The sequence below is a fragment of the Bacillus rossius genome, chromosome 7, assembly GCF_032445375.1.
Source record: "Bacillus rossius redtenbacheri isolate Brsri chromosome 7, Brsri_v3, whole genome shotgun sequence".
NCBI classification, from domain to species: domain Eukaryota; kingdom Metazoa; phylum Arthropoda; class Insecta; order Phasmatodea; family Bacillidae; genus Bacillus; species Bacillus rossius.
This window is the reverse complement of record NC_086335.1, coordinates 39,390,254-39,412,307: the sequence shown is the minus strand read 5'-3', so window position 1 is coordinate 39,412,307 and position 22,054 is coordinate 39,390,254. Positions and strand designations below refer to the sequence as shown.

At 36.1% G+C, this 22,054-nt stretch overlaps 1 protein-coding gene across 1 annotated transcript in view; it reads left to right on the top strand.

Moving 5' to 3' along the window:
* Window positions 1-22,054, top strand: part of LOC134533862 (acetylcholine receptor subunit alpha-like) — a gene marked incomplete at its 5' end in the record, with an annotated part of 140,720 nt that overhangs the window by 98,882 nt on the left and 19,784 nt on the right. The gene's annotated exons all lie outside the window — the stretch shown is intronic.

Genomic DNA, 22,054 nt, shown 5'->3' with positions numbered 1-22,054 from the left:
CTCAGTCCTCCAGATTAACAGTGAACCAATCGCAGAAGCCGCACTAAGGTATAATTATTTGCATTTTAGCATAACACGAAATGAACCCGCGAATTTTTCAGGTCTCTAATGATTACGTATATGTGGGAGGGAAAAATGGTTCTTTATTTTTTACAAAAAAAATTTACAAAAGATTCCTTTGGAAACCAGTTGTCAAAGAAATGGATTATAACACTACAATAAATATATTGTAACTCTGTACAACACATGGCTCTGGTTAATTTTCATATAAAATACACTTTTTCCGAAATAATACCGAACATTTCTTACAAAAATTGGCGCATAATTTAATATTTTTCTTGAAGTTTCATTCAAGCATATATTAAAAAAAAACTACGTAGAATATAATGAAATATTCAATAATTCGACATTTTGTTTGTTTTATTATGCTTACTATTGTACTGGAAAGCTATTCAGGGCACGGTTTACAAATAACTTTAACTATTGGAGGTACTGGGACCACACAAAGCAGAAGTGCCCGTGCAAGAATCCAAACCGAGTGTGACTGCAAACACTATTTTGTAGTGGTATGGTTGTGTTCATATAAATGTACAAGTTTATAAAATATCTGCTTTTTTTTGCATGAATATTTATGTTATTTATAGTGTGCACGAAACCTTAAGAAGATAGAAGACTCGCTAAGGATTCGTTGTGGATGCCAATGAGGAACCCTATGAGCACGGTGCTGATAAGGATGAGTTTTAGGAAGATATGCGACACATATTGTGGTTTTACTAGGAAAGTTGGTATCTATAAGAAAAATAATCATCCAGTTTCAATGGTATATTATAAAATTTTAATTATACTATTTTAAACTAATCATACATGAAATTTCAGGTAAAATAACCTATTTTTTCTTACATATTTAGTTATACGGCACACATCCAACCTAAAGTCCAATTTTACCCGCAATTTGATTAACAAGTCCGGAGTAATGAAAGCAACAGCCTCTTCAATTCTGTGTCTCAACTCTGGCAAATCATTCGGTAGCGGCGAAACGTAGACGCCATCTTTTATAAAGCACCAAAGGAAAAAAAAAATCGCAGGTCGTTACGTCAGGTTAACGTGGCGGCCAGCGTAAAAGAGCTCTGTCGTCTCGACCATTACGCCCATTCCAACGGTCAGGGACTTCAACGTCCAACCACTCTCGTATAAAGAGATTCCAATTGGGACGGGCTCCATACTGTTGCCAAATAAATTTCAAAGGTTCACCCTCTACTAATCGTCATTTTGCTTAGGTGGCGCTGCAAGCGGGAAAACAACAAAGCAGTACTCGCGCATACGCTTATCTAAACTGTTTAAGTTACTCTTTAATCGTCACCTTGTACAAAAACTCTACAACGTTTACAGTTGATACTATTAAAATTTATAACTGGTAAAATCTTTTATGGACATTCTGTCTATACAAGAGTATTATAACTTCGTACAAAGTGATATAAATAAAACTTACTAGATTGTTCTTTTCTATTTTTTTCCTACACTATTAAGACAGTTTGACGACATTGTTATGCTCTTATTAATGAAATTCAAATTTAAAGCCACTGAAAAAAAATAAAAACAAAAAATGTAACAACTGTAGTAACGAGTTGTAAACGTGTTATTTTAAGGCTTCCAAACATAGTTTCGAAGGGAAATAAAATCCCAGAACTTTAAGTATTACACTTGACACACTTATTGATTTAAAATAATGTTTATTATTACAAAAGAATTTATATAGGAATAAAAAATCATATTTCAACATTTATTTTTATTTTTACCTCATGAGGGAAAAAATATAAATAATTAATATTTTATTACCCATTAAAAATAAATGTTTCTTCTAAAACAGTAAAATATGTAAATGAAAAGTATTTCAATTTTTTGTTCAAAGTAGTCCAACTTTACAAAAGGCGTTTGTAAGATTTTTAATATTTATAATATTTTGTTTGATACCTCAGCTAAAAATTATATTTAATTGTTGCTGTTGAAAAAAAGGACCAAACTGATTTGAATACCTACATTGTTAAAAGGGGAAACATTTTCTCTCTTACAGTATTTGGAATTTAAAGAAAAAACTTCAAGACGCGTAGGTAAACGCAATAGAACACTTGTCTTATGAATTTATACGAAAAGTACTAGATTTTAGTGCGAGAGTTCATTTTAATTGTTTTTTTTTTTTTGCAAATGGAACAGAAATATTCACGTAAAATTACAGATATCTGTGAATTTTTTAATTTACATGAAAAAATTTTTATCGACACAAAATATTGTTACCTTCAATACTGGGTTCGCACTCTTACCCAGATATATAACCTTTGTGCTTTCTCAGTACCACCAATAGTTAAAGTTATTTTTAAACTGTTCCCTCAATAGATTTCCAGTATTAACAGCGCATGAAAAAAAAAATTATAGCCAAATTGTTGAATATTCTATTATCTTTTCCAAGGTTTAAAAAAAAATATGCCTTAGAGATTTATCAATTAAAATATAAAATTATGTGCCAACTTTTGCAATAGATGCTTGGAATTATCTCGAAATAAACGTATTTAATATCTGCATAAATAACCATAGCCATGAGTTGTACAAAGTTACAATATCTTCCTTTGCAGTATGACGAAATATTTCTCGGCAACTGGTTCCCGAAGGGAATTTTTTTTCTAAGAGTGCAGAAAATATGTGTTCTGTGCACCGGCAACAGCGCGCAACAGGGGCTGCTGCGGGGTTGCCGACGACGCGACGGTCTCGCGTCCACGGAGGTTCCACGTCAACCACACAGCGCCAGCTGGATCCACGAGAAGCATTGTTGGATTCCTCCGCGTCCCGGGCCTGTTCGAAAGAACGAGAAGCGAATATTCGAGAGTCGGGCATGCCGTGGCTAAGTCGTGAAGGGGGGAGGGGGATGCTTCAGCAGCGGGATACGCGGAAGAAGGAAGGGAAACAGAATAAGGGTCCCCCGTCGACTGCGGCAAGGAGGTGGGCGAGTTGGAGACGAGTCAGGGGTGTATCGCGTTGGTAAGTGCGAGACTCGCTGGCGCTTCCAGCGCGGTATCACCTCTAGGCGCAAGGCTCTGGAACTGGCGCGCAGTCTTCTCGTCGTGCTGTAACTATAACATTACGAGGAGGTTGTGAGGCGCACGAGGCGCCCGTTGAAAAATTACAAAAATAACAAACACTTAAATTTCATACACACGAATTTTATTAAAAATAGAATTTATTTTAATTTTATGCTAAAGAAAAGTCTTTCTTATACACACACACACACACATATATATATATAGGTGTGTGTGTGTGTGTGTGTGATAAAAAAATATTCGACAAAAATATATATTAAGTGCACCTGTGCTATTTACCGATAATAATAGCAGCAGGAAATAATGTGCCTACAGAAGAAAAATATATAATAAAAACCAAAAGGGGCCTAACTACAAAAAAAAAACAAATATGCCAAAAATACTTTAGTACATACAAATATATATTATATAATTAAAAGAAAAATAATGATGGTTTTAGTAAATTATAACGTTGAAGTTATAAACATATTTAAAAAATAAAAATTTTCAAAAGGGCATAAGTACAAAATTCAAAATATCATCAAAAGATTCCCAGTGACGGAAACTTAAATTTCCACTAAGAGAAAAATTTTCATTGTTTTTCGATTCGAGCTAAATTTTCTGAGATGTAAGTTTTTTTTTGTAATAATAAGAATAGTTATTCGTAAGATGCCTAAGGCACCCATTGAAAAATGATATGTATAACAAACACTTAATTTATTAAATAAGGCGTGTTCCACTTATGTAGCTGTATTTCAAATGTTACTCTATTTTTACTCTTCCATTTCCTATTTTATGCACATCTCTATGGAGTAAGTTAATTAATATTTGTGCTTCATTATAAGTTTGTCTCCAAGGTATACATACATCTTTGGCGTTACTGAGTCAGTGATCAGCATAAATATATATAGGATATGGCGGATAAATGAAAATAAATGTGTAATGCACGTTCCTTTGAATGCTTTCAAAAATCTGTGCGGGTGTTTCATGCATAAAAATATTTCTGAAAACACGCTTTTCAGCTATTTTCAGTCACTTAAATATACAGTTTAAAAATGAAATCCGGGAACAGAGCTACTCGTCTATTCTCAGCATATTCCTAAATGCTTTTCTCAAACAGACGCCACCCGGATATGTTGAGTGGTTTAAAATCACGTGGTGTTTTCTGAAGCCTTGCATACTGCATGTATGCCTGGGTAGGCGGGGCCATTAAAGCTACGGCTACACAGGGCTCTAGGCTAATAACAGTTTAGTTTAGAACTTCGTCAATAGATGGTGTTACCTTGAGTTTGAAGCGTACTAACGTTTGGTGCGTCCATCACGTTTTGCCACAAAATGAAGCTGAACATTGGTGTCCCAGTTTTGCTTATGCGTAGCCTTGATGCACTGAGATTGTGCATTCAATTGAAACTTGAAACTCGGTAGTGACATTTCTTATATTATGTTCGGGTAACGCCGGGTATTTAGCTAGTGTACTATAATTTTATTTACAGAATAATGCAATAGTGTTTAAACAGTTACTGCGTGAATACCCAGTTTATGCGTAACTATTGACACCACGCTTCAAAGCCAAAATGTTTGAAAGCTAGTTATGAAATAGTAATAATTGTTTGAATTAACATGCTAGGAGGTAATAAACGTAAAATAAAATGTTTGAGGCTAACTTTCCTGAACAATAACTTCATAGACGATGGAAAATTAAAATTCTGTCCGGTAAGCACACTAACTTGTTATCAGCATAGTGGAAACCATAGCAAGATTATCATAAAAACAACCTAGACCGAAATCAATACGTTTCGTATCAAGCGAGTTATAGTAAATTCCTAGCTTATAAAGAATAAAAATAAACCTCCCTAATTATACTCTATTTGTCTTATTTTACACACTAACGAATTCAATTGAGTGTTTCCATTCATATATTTTCTTTCATTATGAATGTGACATGTATGTAAAACAAATATGCCAGTTATTGTGCATGTAAAAAAAGTTATATAGACAAACTTTTGAACTGACAATGGTTTTGGGTTAAAGAACCATTAATAAAAATTTGAGTGGAAAAATTCTTGAAGTCGCACCGTGGAAACAAAAGCAATTGATACATTCATTCTTAAAAATTTATATAAAATGGGCAGCGTAGTCCGATAGTGTCTAACAAAAAATGTCCAGCGCATTCCAAGATTTTATATCTTAAATGCGTAGTGCAATACGGAAGTTTCCATCTCTAATGCGCAGCGCAGTCTGTAAGTATCCATCTAAAATGCGAAGCGCGTTTCGGAAGTACCATTAAAATAAGCACCGCAGTCCGGAAGTATCTGTCTAAAATACAAAGCCCAGTCCAATAGTAACCATTTGAAATGCGCAGCTCAATCCAATAGCATCTATCTAAAATGCTCAGCATTTTCTGGAAGTATCTATCTAAAATGCGAAGCGCGTTTCGGAAGTATCTATTAAAAATGCGAAGGGCGTTTCGGAACCATTTATCTAAAATGCAAAGTGCGTTTCGGAAGCATTTATCTAAAATGCGAAACGCGTTTCGGAAGTACCATTTAAAATAAGCACCGCAGTCCGGAAGTATCTGTCTAAAATGCAAAGCCCAGTCCAATAGTAACCATTTGAAATGCGCAGCTCAATCCAATAGCATCTATCTAAAATGCTCAGCATTGTCTGGAAGTATCTATCTAAAATGCGAAACGCGTTTCGGAAGTATCTATTTAAAATGCGAAGGGCATTTCGGAACCATTTATCTAAAATGCAAAGTGCGTTTCGGAAGCATTTATCTAAAATGCGAAACGCGTTTCGGAAGTATCTATTTAAAATGCGAAGGGCGTTTCGGAACCATTTATCTAAAATGAGAAGCGTGTTTCGGAAGTATACATCTAAAATGCAAAGCGCGTTTCGGAAGCATTTATCTAAAATGCGAAGCGCGTTTCGGAAGTATACATCTAAAATGCAAAGCGCGTTTCGGAAGCATTTATCTAAAATGCGAAGCGAAATTTCGTAAGTATGCATCTAAAATGCGAAGCGTGTTTCGGAAGTATCTATCTAAAATGCGAAGCGCTTTTCAAAAGTTTCTATTTAGAATGCGAAGCGCGTTTCAGAAGTACCTATCGATATAAAATGCGAAGCGTGTTTCAGAAGTATATATCTAAAATGCGAAGCGCGTTTCGGAAGTATCCATCTAAAATGCGAAGCGTGTTTCGGAAGTATCTATCTAAAATGTGAAGCGCTTTTCGAAAGTTTCTATTTAGAATGCGAAGCGCGTTTCGGAAGCATTTATCTAAAATGCGAAGCGTGTTTCGGAAGTATACATCTAAAATGCAAAGCGCGTTTCGGAAGTATTTATCTAAAATGCAAAGCGCGTTTCGGAAGCATTTATCTAAAATGCGAAGCGCGTTTCGTAAGTATGCATCTAAAATGCGAAGCGTGTTTCGGAAGTATCTATCTAAAATGCGAAGCGCTTTTCGAAAGTTTCTATTTGGAATGCGAAGCGCGTTTCAGAAGTAGGTATCTATCTAAATTGCGAAGCGATTTCGGAAGTATCTATCTGAACTGATAACCGCAGCCCGGGAGCAGGTACCTATATGAATGCACAGCGCAGTTCAGGAGTGAAGAGGGTGTGCCGACAGATGTTCCCTGACGAACCGCAGCCCACCGCGCACTGCTCCTGCCGGCTGCTGTGAGCGCGGGGGGAATAATGCGGAACTTCGCATCCGCCGGCATTCCGCGGCGGAGTCACCGGTCCTTTCTGCCGGAACAATAGTGTTCACGGAGGGCTGGGGGGGGGGGGGGGGGAGGCGGAGCATTGTGCTGAGGGCATCGATCAGAAAGGACCTCAAGCCTTCGGGTCGCCAAGGACACGGAAAAGTACAGCGCAACCCAGTTACTCTGAAAAGAGAGAAAATAAAATACCGCCCCGCCGAGGGAAACAAAAATTTTGGTGGTAATAGCCCAAAAATAATGTTCATTTAATTTTATATTTTCCCATACGGTACCTTCATAATATCTTTTTTCTCATGTTTGAAAAATTATCAATAATTTCGTTATATGTTTATGAAATTTAAGGGAAATTTTTTATTTAAAAGCTGGCAGGAACGATTTTGAATTAGCTATTTGTGTATTATCTTTTTGATAGTTTTTAATTTTATTTTTCTGATATCATTTACAAATGAATAAAATGCTTGTTTTTATCAAAATTTTAGAATATGAGTATTTTTTTAGAGTTTTGGGAATACTAAATATTTTTATATATTTTATTATCGATAAAGAATTTTTTGATAAAAACTACATAAAAACAGTTTATTTGAATTCGTTTACCACATGATTTTTATGTTATTAATTCACGCCAAGATTTCATAGTCCATATCATAGCCTATTCAGTAAATAATATAAAAAATTAAAAGGTCTTATTACTCAATTTTATGGCAACTTCAATAAAAACGTTACTAGCATCTGCAAAGTAATTGGTCATTGCTGAAAGGATTTGAAAAGCGATTGGTAAGTCAAAACTTTACACAAATATTATTTTATACTATGAGCATTCGGACGTATCTGTTTTATATAAAAAAACATTTCAGGATATTTTTTCTAAGGCCAAACTAACGTGCACAGATTAAAGACTTAAACCCTTTCTGCATGGACTGATTCAAATCCAAGATAACCAAGTTTGGATATCGTTCATTTGTTTAAAAAATGCGCCGTTATAGGATTCCTTGCCTGCCCCTCTTTTTTTAGTTGCGTATGAGCGTATGTGACATAGTAGACAAAAAATAAACTTCTTACGGCTGAGTGATTTAGAACTCTTTATAAAAAAATTCAAATGCAATTAGTTAACGAATTTCAACTCAAATTTTATGCTACGGAGCAAGTTCATTTGCATTAGCGCAGCCGTATAATAAGATCCGCAAAAGTAAAATAAAAATAAAAATTTCCACGCTAGATTAGATCACTTGCAGGTTTCTATTGCAATTTGTTCGTTAAACTCGGAAAAGGAATTTAAATATCATATGAACACTTTTATACAAGCGTGTCTTGTATTGTGACGACAGTCGACAATGTGACGGTGACGCATGTTGTATAAATATACATAGAGCAAGAGTGCTTTTAGAAGCATGCATTATGTAACACGGAGACTTGTTACATCTACTCCTACTGTCGTGTCTCGCAGCAGGGAGACAGCAGTGCAGTGGACAGTATCGCAAATCGCTTTGTGACCAAACTTGGCGCTATTTTTAATGTGAAACCTTTTCAAAACCAGACATAAACATACGAAAATTTTTAAATGTTAACGAAAAGTCTATATAACATCCTTTATAACTTCCTAACTTGTTTGTTTGGATATGCAAGTGCATTGTCTTTTCTAAGCACACACATCACGTCTAAGAACCCAATCAAAGCCGAAAACAGTTGATAGACCAATTAATTATAATTTTAAATGAAACCAAAAATAATTATATTAAAAAAGTCCTAGCTTTTGAGTTACAGGCATTTTACAAATATTTAAAATCCCCATTTTGTACTGAATTATTAGAACTGCTACGTGATTCAAAATAAAATAAGAATTTGTTATATTTTGGGGGGAAAATTCTTTCACCTAATCATCAATATTATCTATAATATTATGTAATTTTTTTTCAAGAAATACTATTTAAAAATATTTCTTCATTGAGCCATATTTTCAAATAGCTTTCTAAGTATAGTATTTTTTTACAGTATGAATAATCAAAGTTAACTGAATGAAAATTTTGGCCGCTTATGCCATGCCATGAATGTAAATGAAGATTTCTCTGCACTGAGGTGTAAAATTAATCATTTATATAGAAAATTCTTATGATTTAAAAAATATGTGACATGTATGATTAAACCTGGACTGTGAAGCTCCCACATCCACAGTGGCCCGCGGTGGAAGATTAGCTTTACTATTAGAAATTATAGTAAATTTACCGGCTTTTTTATCGGACAAAAAATCTTCGTAATTTCAAATAACTGAATCTTTGTAGAAAACACGCCATATATTTGACTTCCGAGTTATATGTTTCGTTGTAAACAGAGGTAAACACACACGTGGACAAAGAAGTGTGTTCTTACTGTAAACTTAACCAGGTTTTTATGTGTTTGGTTAACTTACAAAAAGAAAATATTTTGAAATCATGTTGAAAGGAAGTGAGTTAAGATAGTAGTAAATTTACGAAAAATGCCTGGATAATTTTTAACCAGCGTTCTTCGTAAATTCCAGGTAAAATTTTTTAACGGTCTATTATAATTCGCCGCCCAACAATGCGACCCGGGTTCTGTTCCCGGTGGGGTCGAACACGTTTTTTTTTCTTTTTTTTCGCTATTGGAAAACGTGGTGGATGTTGCTGTCTGCCTACGGGTTTCCTCACGAAACTGCCGTTTCCTTAATTTCGTCAATTATCCGCTCTCACCTCGTCACCACTATTTGTATGCAATGAACTCGATGTTGACGAAAAGTTTATGCAATTTATTCTTCGTTCCCGCATTGAAGATGGGATTTCCTATGCAAACATGTTCATACTATACAGCGAGGTTTCACATGCCATGTTGATATATATATATATATTTTAAATTTTCTAGTCATTAAATTTTTGTAAGGTTTTTTTTCTGAAACTCTGGCACGATACCTCATTTGCATTTGAGGTTTAGTCACTGATATTTTTCAAGTTTTCACTAAGTTAAACATGATGGTTGTAAAAAAAGTCGCACGAGTTGTATTAATTACGAACACTTGCTCGACTTTTTACACCCCTTTATTAGTGAACTGGATGAAAATGTTGGTCACATAAAAATTAATGCAAGGGAGGTACCTACTGGGTCAGGATTTCAGAAAGCACCCTTAAATGAAAGCCATAAAGATAAAATGAAAAAAAATCAACATGTAGTATGATACCGAGCCTTTAAGATGGATAAGCTTTTACCATCCGTCAGATGCTAAAATCTCAAAATCCACATAGTAATAAAATGAACATCGATGAGTTAAGTAGAAATAACGAGGAGATACTGCTTGGATCAGTGGAAATAATTGAAACAGAAGTTCTCACCTAACGGCCAACGGTCAACGCCCATTTGTAATTATTAATTTGTACTACCTTTATTTTCTTTATTGGCGTATTTACTTGTTATTTATCGCGATAAAGCATAAATAATTGATTTAATGTTATTTTTTTTCTGTTTTTTTTTTTTGCAATGTGATATAAATTAACAGGCTCCAGGCTTGTTATTGCAGCGAGTAAATAATAATAATAATAATAATTGGTTATTAACCCGTACAACTGCAAAAATAATAATTACTCTTGACAGTGAACGTTGACGTCAGTAAGAGGGGAATGCTAGGGTCGGTGCTCTTTGGATCACTAATGTGTAGTACTAAATATGCACTACAAGATGCAACTTATTACTTGAAAATTCCGAGATGGTAGTGGTCTGTGCCACTTAATGACATAACTATGATTAAAACAGAACAAAGAAGGCGAGGATATAATGTCTCTCGATTAAGGGAAGTTATATTAGAACATATTTAAAGTTCCAATGTTTTATCCAACACTGATAATTCAGTCACTCATAACCATTCAACTAATGGACCTATATATATTAAGATATATAATGTTACTTATATACTTATGAAACACTTGCGAACTTTAAATGTTTCGTTAAAAAAATTAAGTAACTTACAATCTTCATGCAGAAAATATGTAGCAGATGCTTGGCATATTAATGTTCTGAACTAAAATTTTTGGTAAAAAAAACTCCAAAAAATAGAACCAGGGATAATATTTTTAAGCTTTATCGAATAGGTACATGCAGTATTGAAAATTTTTCAATATGAATGTTTTTCTATTTTCCTTAAGAAAGCATGTCCGGTGTGTTCAAAAGTTTTTTGCAGTTGATGTAATTTGGAGGAGTAATTTGTCTGTCACAGAAAACCTGTGAAATTCCCGGTATGACGTTCGTCCACTTTTTAAAGTATACTGTTTGAACTTTCCATGACCTTGAAAACTTTTTTTAATACTGTTTAACGGTTGTAAGTAGATATTTATTCCTGGATCTAGGAAAAGGGGAGTTAAAGTGTGCAGTCTTCGCCATGTTAATAATAATTGAAATCCAAATGAGAAAGATTTACACGACCCTTTTGGTAAACGTGAAGTTAAACTCCAAAACATCGCTGATGTGTTTTTGTTTAAGAACACTTATTGATGACAATATCATGATTCTTCTCATCGAGTTCGTTTCAAGTTGTTATACAGCTAAGGTTTGTTTTGCTAGCCAATTTCTTTCTAGAGTGACTTAAGCTATAGAAGGAACAGACATAAAATCCGTAAACACGGTATTTTAGGCATTTGTATCTCACATGAATAGTTTGTGAAGGCTAAACAAAAGCCAAGTAAAACAACAAGATAGTTTATTACGTCCGCTCGAAGTGAACTGGCCGTGGGCGACTACTGTCTGCTGAATATTCAGTGCGCGAAAAATGAAGTTCTTTTTACACTATGTGATACACACGTTAGATTTACTACGTCACTACGTCCTTCAAGTGTTTTAAATTCAACCACAGAGTATTAAGTATCATGAATGTTATTTTTTTGTTCTACTATTACCCATGTGTGTGTATGTCATTATGTGTTTTTCATATCAATGATCTGGTGACAATATGGACTTATTTCGCACCAACCACACGGGAGGGTCTGGTGTTGTTTGTATACGTAACAAATTTACTGACGTGAAAACGTATAATAAATCGATGAACGCCGGCTGCATGCACAAAAAAGTTTCCCGTTACGCACATTGTCCCGTTACGCTGTGTCCCATTAAGCACATTGTCCCGTTACGCTGTGTCCCGTTACGTACATTGCCCCGTTATTCTGTGTCCCGTTACGCTCATTGTACGCTTGCGCCGCATCTATCTCTCTTCCACTCGATTGGAAAAAAAATCGATTTGACTTTTTCGAGGCACATTAAACTTGAAACACTCCCATTCGTTTCCTACTTTTCCTATCATCGTCCTATCCTTAACAGAATAACACAGATTGGAAGAAGTTAAATAGCAAACATGTATAAAAGTTGTAGTTAAAATAATCTGTTCGTTAAAGTAATAAACATATTTGAATTAATGAGTGCAAATAAAAGTAAATTTATCAATTAAATTGTAGATTTCATTTCACTCCTTCTTTGTATCCATACAAAATAGTGATAATTCAATAAAAATGATTCAATTTTTCTCATAAAAGTATGGAATCATTTCATCAATGTTTTTTTATGACGTTGTCACGTTAAACTATCGTCCGTAAACCGACTTTACAGACAACCAGTTTTTTTTATTGAAATCGCAATTCTTTATGCTTGATGTACATAATCCCACGAATGATGAAATGTTAAACAAAGCCACGTGACTGGGAATAGAGATTTGAGGTCTGTCGGTGGAGAATGATGAGGATGGGGAGGGGTGGGAGGGGCGGGAGGAGTGTTTGTCGGGTAACGCCGCGCCCCAGGTGACGGGAGACCGCACACTTCCCGAGTCTCCGCTCGACCCGCTCGGGCTGGGAGGACTTACTTAGTCCCCGCCGCCCCGCCAAACTAATGGGCTCGTAATTCCCCCGGCGCCCCCTCGTGGCTCAAAGGCGGCCGTGAGATTGGGGGCGCAGCCTTTCCCCCTTCCCCCTGTCCCCGGAGACCACCAGGGGCGCCCATTAGCCAACCACTGGCCCTTTCTCGGCTCAGGGCGCCCCTGGAGCCTTACGGCGCCTCGCGCTAAGGGCGACACTGGCCCGGGCGCCACGCGTCTCTTCGCCTCTACGCGCTGGCGTGCGGTCTGTGCCTCTTTGGGGCCCTGCAGGTCCATGGCAGGCTCTTTACACTTCCCCACACCACGCGCAATACTGTGATTAGAATCATTCATACCTAAACACGTCCGCGAAAACACCCATTTAAGAATTATTTCTCTTTTCAAAAAAGGTGTGCGTAGAGTCCACTCACGAAATTAGTGGAACTTGTAGCTTATTATATTATTAGTAGAGACCGGAAATATTCGCGAAATCATTTCGCGGTAGGCTAAAATACAAATCGTTATACCTCAGTGCTGCCTCTGCTATTGGCTCACAACTCACCTGGATGACTCTGGGCCAATGAGAAACACCCAACCAAAGCTTTATCGAATCACAGGCTGCTACGCTGGAACGTCTCACAAGACAGCAACCAATGAGTGGGTAGCATTTGACCGAGTGTACGTAGAACTATGGAGTTCATCCTACAGGTCATTGTACCCGCGAATTTTTCCGGTCCCTAATTATTAGGTATTGGAAACATAATTCTCTTGGGCTCAGGTCGCAGATAAAAATAACAATAATATGCAAGTATGCGAACGCTAAATTATGCTACTGAGCAGTATGCGAGTTTGAAATACTCAAGTATGCAAGAATGCACGGGTGCAAGCATGCAGATGTGAAATAATGCAAGAGTGCAAGCAAGGAAGTGTGCTGCGTTATTTATACCTCTCTCCCCTGCCGTCTCCTCCTCCCCTGCCATGTACCTAATTATTGCCCTCGTGCTATCGGAACTTTCGTAACGCTCGAAAATTGTAGCCGTATCAGCAAAAGAAGTTTCACTTCAAAATTACGCGTTGTAGACGAAACCACGAAACTAAACTAGCATAGACAAGTGCAATGGCTCTTGAATGCTATTCGTATTCAGATGCTTTTGATAAATGTTGAGTGGTTTGTGAATGGAGCGTTTAACACCCGGAGGTCCGCACGGAGTCTGGCAGCCCAGACACGTTCATGCTGGAACCACAATAGCGCGACGACGCGATGCGATGACGGCGATGCGACAGAAATTAATCGCGTCATTGAGTGCAGTCTGTTTTCACCCTCGCGACAAACAAAAATAAATTATTGTAGCTATTTTTTTTTTTTTTTTTTTTTTGGCTGTTGCATACGTACCAAACATAGACGGCAGGCATCTACGTTTTTTTTTTAAACATATGTTAACAGATGTTTAAAGTCAAATTCAACATTTCACTGCAAAAATAAAATCACTGTGAGAAAACATATTTCAGAGTTTCAAGAAATAAATGTAATAAAAAAACCTAAAAAAAAGTACAATAATACAATTACAATGCACAAGTTTAACCATCTTTCGAAAACAAAATTCTGACACGCATTTCAGTGTCGCCGTGCCAGCGCTGCGATGGAAATAGGAAAAAAATAACAATCGGGAATTCGTTCGCGTCCGCCATTTATGTTGCGTTGACGTCATAAATGTGTCGAACGTGATTGGTGAAAAATCTTCACACGCCGCCGTCATAACATTGTGATTCCAGCAAAGTGCTGTTGAAATAGAAAAAAGGAATCAGTCCACTGATAAAATTTTTTCATCTCTTAGAGTGGTAGTAGTAATTAGCGCAAAATAACGGGAGTTATAGTGTCAATAAAATAAAGTAATACATGTGTACCGAACAAGTGACATAGACCATTCGTACTACTTTTGAGATCAGTGAGATTTGAAAATGTCATATACCTAACACAGGCTGTACCGGAACAATCAACTCCCTACGAAACAGTTAATCAAAAGTTTAAAGGCCACTTCATGCAAAAGAAGACTCTCGTTTTCACAAAGGCTTTCAAACTTCCATTGCCACGGGCAAAAACATTTCTTGTGGCTGTGGGACATTTCTTCACAGACCTTCCACGCCGTGCAACTTTCAACTTGTGAGCGAGCACGGAAAGAAAAAGAATTGTTTTGTGAGCTGTCACTGCTGGGAGAAAAGAATCTTCGCATCGAGAGCTCTAGCTGGTTCACTTTTAGATGCACATTTTCAGGACTCTCGCTTGAGAAGTTCAGCTGTCACTAACCCAGTCACCGGCAGGAATACGCAGTGAAAGGAGAAACGGCTTCATTTTCGGAAGGATAATTTTTTCTTATAAAGCTAATTAATATTAAGAATAATTCTTTAAAGTTTATAAAGAAAGTGGACGTTTATGCATATGGTTTTCAAATAATCACATGGTAATTTTTTTGGTGTTATCTTATGAGATAACTAACTCGAATCTGACAATACAATCCCTTTGTATGTACCAAATAATTTTGCTCATAAACGTATGGTGGTACTGACTTGAAATTTAAATATGGTTTGACTTTTTTTTTAAGAATAAAAATAATAATAATGCAGTACTTGCACCGAATTTGGAAATGTAGCGGACATTACTATTACTGTTAGTCAGTGGGCTTCCTCGAGGCAATTCGCGTTTGCAACCCCTTATCCCCATAACATAAATCATTCCTGTGATGCTTCATTCTCGTCTCATCAACTCTCTTCTACTCTAATTACTTCAATCTTGACAACACGCGAAGCACTTTTTCAATCATTCGTTCTTAGAGAATGATGTGTAAGATGGGGTCTCACAAGACATGTTAACATTTTTTTCTTTTTCACATCATTACTATCAGTTAAGGTATTTTTCTTTAAATTTAACACTTTACCTTTTTTGCATTTGTTGCTCTGTCCCAAATAGTTTATAAGAGATATATATTTCTTGAGTGTGATATAATTTCTGCGCAAGTGATGACAAATACAAGGAATTGCGCGAATTTTACGCTCATTTAATAACTCTTAGTGAATGTCTTTTAAATATGTTTGTGACAGAACCAAATACAAGATATGTAGCCTATAGTGTAAATTTACATGAATTATTCGTTACCTGATAGTAATGATGAGATAATGAAAAATAAAATTGGGTGCATTTACTTATACGCACGTTAGAAGTTATACTTAAATGGCATAATAAAAAAACTAGCTTTAATTTTACATGCAAATAATTAATAGAAATAAAACATAAAAGGACTGTATTGTTGTTATAAACACGGTTGGTAAGGTTTAAATTATTTCAAATAAAAAAAATAAGTACTCAATATATAATATTAATGAAAGCACGTGCATTAAAAAATTTTAATTTATTAAAATAATCGAAATGAATTTTAATTAATAATGAAAATTAATAAACATGTTAAATGTTTATCCTAAGACATTATTTTTAATTGATTTTTAAATAATAATAATTTAATAATTTATAATTTATAACGAAAATAAATTATACATACAGGAAAAACCTCACAAACAATCCCATGAAACTACTAACCCATCCATAGACACTCCCTGTCAAATACAATTGAAGCTTACACGCAACCTGGCATAGTTATACATACGTAAACATAACCTTACTTGAAATTACACTTGATAAAATTTGTAAGCACACTTTATATCACCAATATTAACAATAAATACAAGTTTTCAATTATATGGACCAGTATTAAAAATCAATCACTAAAGTTTATGATTTAAAAGCACATACATAATTTTTATATTTATGTCGCCCTTTTTTTTTTCCATCCTGTCAAATTTTTGTTGCATGCTGCGCGCGCATCGTAATTATTAATTCTCTTGGTTTTTTTTCCATAACGCGCCTAAAGAAGTATAGCTGCAATAAACAAAATTGAACATTGCGTGTGAAGAGCCCACCTCCAAGTTGCGGAGAAGGGTGCGCGAGTCACAGGCCGAGACTGTACGTGTCTTGGCGACAAACTCCCTCGCGCCGTGCCCCTAAGCGATAAGCATAATCTCCTCGCTGGGGCCACCATCCCACACACACACCCTCTCTCTCCCCACGCCTAATAGCGGGGTAGTGCACCTCGGCTAATCCCGCCTCCCACCGCGTTCTGGCACTCTCTCTCTCTCTCGCTCCTTGCAGCACTATGATTGGATAACCACGACGCCCTGGGCGGGATTCACTAACTTCGTTAGCCAAGTTTGTGGTGTCGTCGGCGGGGTTTCGTCGCGGATTCACCGCGGGTCCGAACACCCGTCGGAGAGCGTCACACTCTTGCAATTGTGGATCCGGGCTCGAATATTTTGTTGGTTCACAAACTTTCTCACCAGGCTTAACGTTATTTTCGAACTGTAAAATGTCGCGTTAGTGATCATAATTGACGAAAATCTACGTGAAATCTCACCGCTGTGAGGTATTTAGTAAATATCTGCTGAGGAAATCTGGGACGGTACATAAAATGCAAAAGGATTATTGTGATTGGAATGAACAGGAATGTTTCAGCTTGCTGCGTCTTCTCCGTCTGGAGGCCTGTAAGCCAGAGAGAATACCTCAACCAAAGAAGTATACCGTATCAAAGGCATTCCAGTTCAGACGTCTCGCAAGTCAGCAGCCAATGAACGGGCCATTGTTTGGGCAGGTGTGTGGAAAACTGCGGAGCGTATCCTGGTGTCCAATTAACCCGCGAAGTTTTCCAGTTCCGGGTGATTGCAGTACAGGTGAAATCACAATGATCCGTCTCATCCGTCAGACACCCGTCCGTCCGTGATCAATCACGTGACCTGCAGCCAATCGGATGGCCTAGAAAATTCCGCCCGTCAAAACCTTACCAAGCTTTAACTTTCGACGGACGGATGAAATTAACCTCCTAAATGTTAGCAAGATACTTATTGACAGCTATCTTTACTGTCTTAAAAAAAGATTTTTAAGTATGTTTATTTCTTAATCTGCTTCCATTTAATGTTTTGAACTTAATTTTGAACACACTTTAACAACTGAAAATATTTTAATAATTATCAGGGCGAAAAAAATTGAGAGTGATTATTTATTATGTGCTTAACTTTCATGATCGTCAATCTAATATTTCTATAAAAACCTAAATTTCCACCACTATTTAAGCCTTCTAGTCTGTTGGTAACATCAAAAAGGAAAAGTAGTTGATGGCCGTGCGGATCATTCGGCGGATTGCTCGGCCTGGTGACGGACGGACAGACGGACGGACGGATAGCGAACGGATGGGTGACGCATGGACATGGCGGGTCATTGTGAGTTCACCATTGTGAGTTCCCTATGGACCCAAAACTTTGCGGTTTAATTGGACATGAGGATAGGCTCCAAAGTTTTCCACACACCTGTCCACATATGGCCCGTTCATTGGCTGCTGACTTGCGAGACGTCTCAACTGGAATGCCTTTGATTGGGCACTTCTTTGGTCGAGGGCTTCTACCTGGCATACAGTCATCCAGACAACCTGCGGTCCAGTCGCAGAAGACGCAGCAAGCTGAAACATTCCTGTACATTCAATCACGATAGCTCTCTTGCCGTTCATCTATCGGCCCAGATATTTACTAAATACCTCACACCAGTGAGATTTCACGCCATTGTTAATAAATTATGATCACTAGTGCGACATTTGACCGAAAATAACCTTAATCAAGTATCAGGTAAGAAATTGTGTGACCCAACAAAAAATTCAAAAGGGCTTTTGAATTAAATTTGGGGAAAAATTCCGTATTTCCTTATAGTCGTAACAATAATAAATTTAAGTTTGACCTATAAGTAATAATATTAACTGAGTTACAAAAGTGTTATAAAAGCGTTGAACACTAGTAATACATTAATTACGGAATAATAATTAAGTTTAAATAACTTAATTAGCTTTAAATCATCTTTCATTGAAATGACAATGTTTTTAATTTTCAGAAAACCATATTTTCCAGAATATAAGAATGTAAGTTCACCTTGCTCAGAAAAATACACGTTTAATTAAAGGCAGTTTCAGGGAAAGGTATTAGAATTCTCTTTGCAAGCTTCGTGAGACGGTTAGTAAAGATAAGTTACTGCAGGATGCACCGCTTACTATACGCGAGAAATATCCCTAATATGAGACGTAAAGAAATCCAATAGAATTAAAAATAGAAATAGGCGTGAACAGAACTGATTGATAAACTCTAGTGCAGGAAATAATGCGCGCCGCGAAAAATTATTCTTAGAGTTTAATTTTCACCCGACCCTACTCTATAAAATTTTATAGTATGGTTCATTATCCCATTTGTCTACAATATTCAACACGCATAAAATAAAATAAAAACATAGCCATGAAAAAATTGAACATGTAAAAAAATACAATGCTGGCTAGTTTGACAAGGACGTTATTGTCATACTGCATAATGCAAATTATCTATATATACCTAACTTTCCCTTCAGCTATGATAATATTTGTCCTTATATGCACTCTTGTAGGGTGTTTACATTTCTCTCGTGTATTTAATCATTTTGAATAGATATAGGTTCATTTTTGTGCTCCTATCAGAGATAATTTTATGGGCTTGACTGAAATTATTTAATGACTTTCTGGAAATTGTTTCCTGGGACTTTTTGAAAATTTGAGGCTCTAGGTAAATACTAAAATAATTGTTATTTAACTCAAATGAGTATAGATATGGTAGGTTTTAAATCAAAGGTTTTGCTTGAAATTAAATTTCATTTATAACAAATAACGAAACGTATGTGCAAGTTATAGGTGACACTCACAACTTTTGAAAACATGTTTTTACTTTAAATTGTTTTTTTTTTTAATGTAAATAATGTCAATAGAATTTCTTTCTGATGCATTGACAGAATCAATAAAAAGATAAAATTTTAAATTATATATCCTTCGGCAAAACTTACTTAATTTGTGTGATAAGGTTTTTTGGATAATTATCTATTTGAAAGCATTTCATCTTACAAAATTACTTCGAATTCTTAAATATATTAAACAATGAGCCCTAAAAAGTTATTTGGAAAATAATTTACTAAAGAAATCACAAATAGAATAAATTCTTCACTTTTGTTTGTAGTAGAAAATATCATTATATTACTGGTCCTAGAATGCCGATTTCTTTAAAATTATCTTCAAAATCCATGTCTGGAACTTACCAAATTTTTCCGGATGAATTTATGATGTGCTCTAAGTTAATGCAATGGAAACGAATATTGAAGAAATTTAAGTTAATATAACATAAATTACTTTAGGATGAGTTTACGTTGTTCCGGCAGAACCAGAAAACGAAGAATATGCAAGAAGTGTTACAGCCAGCGGAGAAATTTATACTTTCGTAACTTTCGAATAGTTCGGAACTCCAGGACAGCTGTGAGCTCGCCAACTTTTCCCCGACATTCAATTACGCGCGTGGAATTAATTACAAAAGTCGGTCGAGCCGACAAATCAGTTTGCCTGAGATTTTTAATTTTTAATTTTTTTTTTATTTTTAAATATCGCTGCTGTTTGTTATGCGATGAGTGTCTCAGCGTCTTTTGTTCCGCAGCCTTTTCGCTGAAGTCAAAGTAAAGAGCGTATGTAGTGCTTTATGAGGACATGGTTATAGAACATGGGGACCTCTACAAACGGTTAAACCGATTAAAAATGCGTGTGCATAAGTGTACTATTGATAAAGTGATAACAACATGATTTCATTGTAAAGTGTTGGTAAAATTTGTAGTTTTAGCCCAATAGTTTAATTATGTATCGTGAATATCAGTCAAAAAAATAATCCAATTCTTACTGTCTTTAACGGACATAATTTCACTCAGTAAATGATTTATTAACTTCAAGATGACAATGGTTTGACTAAGGCTTGTACGTAATTGAGATGATAGAACCTTATACAACTTGGGTGCAGTTTAGTCACAAATTGTGTCCACATATTTGTGGAGCCAAAAAAAAAAAAAAAAAAATCCTTTCGGCACCGCGTAGGTAAATTTCGAAGTATCTTTTTCTTCTGGAAATATTTTGGAAACTTCTTCAAAATTCTGGACCATATTAAGAAATTAATGTACATAGCATTTATATTTTCTCCAATATTACAAAATGATCGATTAAACATTTTCAAATTTTCCATGCAGCGAAAATATATGAATGTTTTTTAACTCAATGCAGCCAGCAGCATGTGAACTTCTCCTTTTTTCACCAAGGATAGAATTCTAGCACAAGCCGGAAGTTGTTTAAAACTTTTCAAAAAATTTTCGTGATTTACTGAGCTTTGTTTAGCAAGATGCACTTAGGTTTTCTCCATAAGCTCCTGATTATTCCTGTCAATATTTTGTTGGTTTTGTCCAAGTGCTTCTGATCATTCCTGGCGAGACTGCTATCCGTTTTCTCCTTGTGCTCCTTATTAGTCGTGTCAATTTATTTTTGGATTTCTCCGTGTGCTCCTGGTTATTCCTGGCGAGACTTCAGCAGTTATTCTCCGAGTATTTCTAGTTATTCCTGAGAAAAAATCCCTGAATGTATTTTTTTCTAGAAAAAATATGCAATATTCTTCAGAGATTCGTATAAATTGCTGAATTCCTGTTACTGAATTAACGCTTACACAATTTTAATCAGGTGGGATTCAAATAAAAAAAAATTCAGTTTTAGTCGAATACTATGCCTTAAATCTGCTGAGAAACACAATAATGAAAGATGAACTTCTCCGTAATAAATATAGATGTTCTCCTATGGCGAACGTGAGTGAGCATTCCGCATCCCACATGAAAACAGTGACTGTGTGTACAACACATGGAATAAAAGTTTAATTACTGAATCGATTACAATGTCTTTAGACAACTGAGAAATCATATCATGCAAGACAAACTTCTTTTTCACTGATATTTAGCGAAGCCCTACTTCGCTTGTGATCGTGAATGAGCATCCCGCATCCCACATGAGATATAAATAACATTAACCTCCACGTGGCAACATCTATTGACAAGAATTGGAACTACTTGCGACAAGTGTTTTGCAAGATATAAATAAACTCTCGCTGCTGATGGAGCTACTGTATCCAGTTGGAGCCATGTAGCCTCGTAGCCTCATAGCCTCGTAGCCTTATTCTTGTAGCTTCGTAGTCATGGAGCCTCACAGTCTCGTAGCCTCGTAGGCTTGAAGGTTTGTAGCCACATAGACTTGTAGCTTCATAGTCAAGTAGTCTCGTAGCCATGTACCCTCGAAGACATGTAGCTTCGTAGTCTCGTAGTCTCGTAGCCTTTTAGTCATGTAGCCTTTTAGTCCTTTAGCCATTTAGTCCTGTAGCCTTGTAGTCCTGTAGCCTTGTAGTCCTGTAACCTTGTAGTCCTGTAACCTTGTAGACTCATAGCCTTGTAGCTTTGTGACCTTGTAGCCCCATAGTCTTGTAG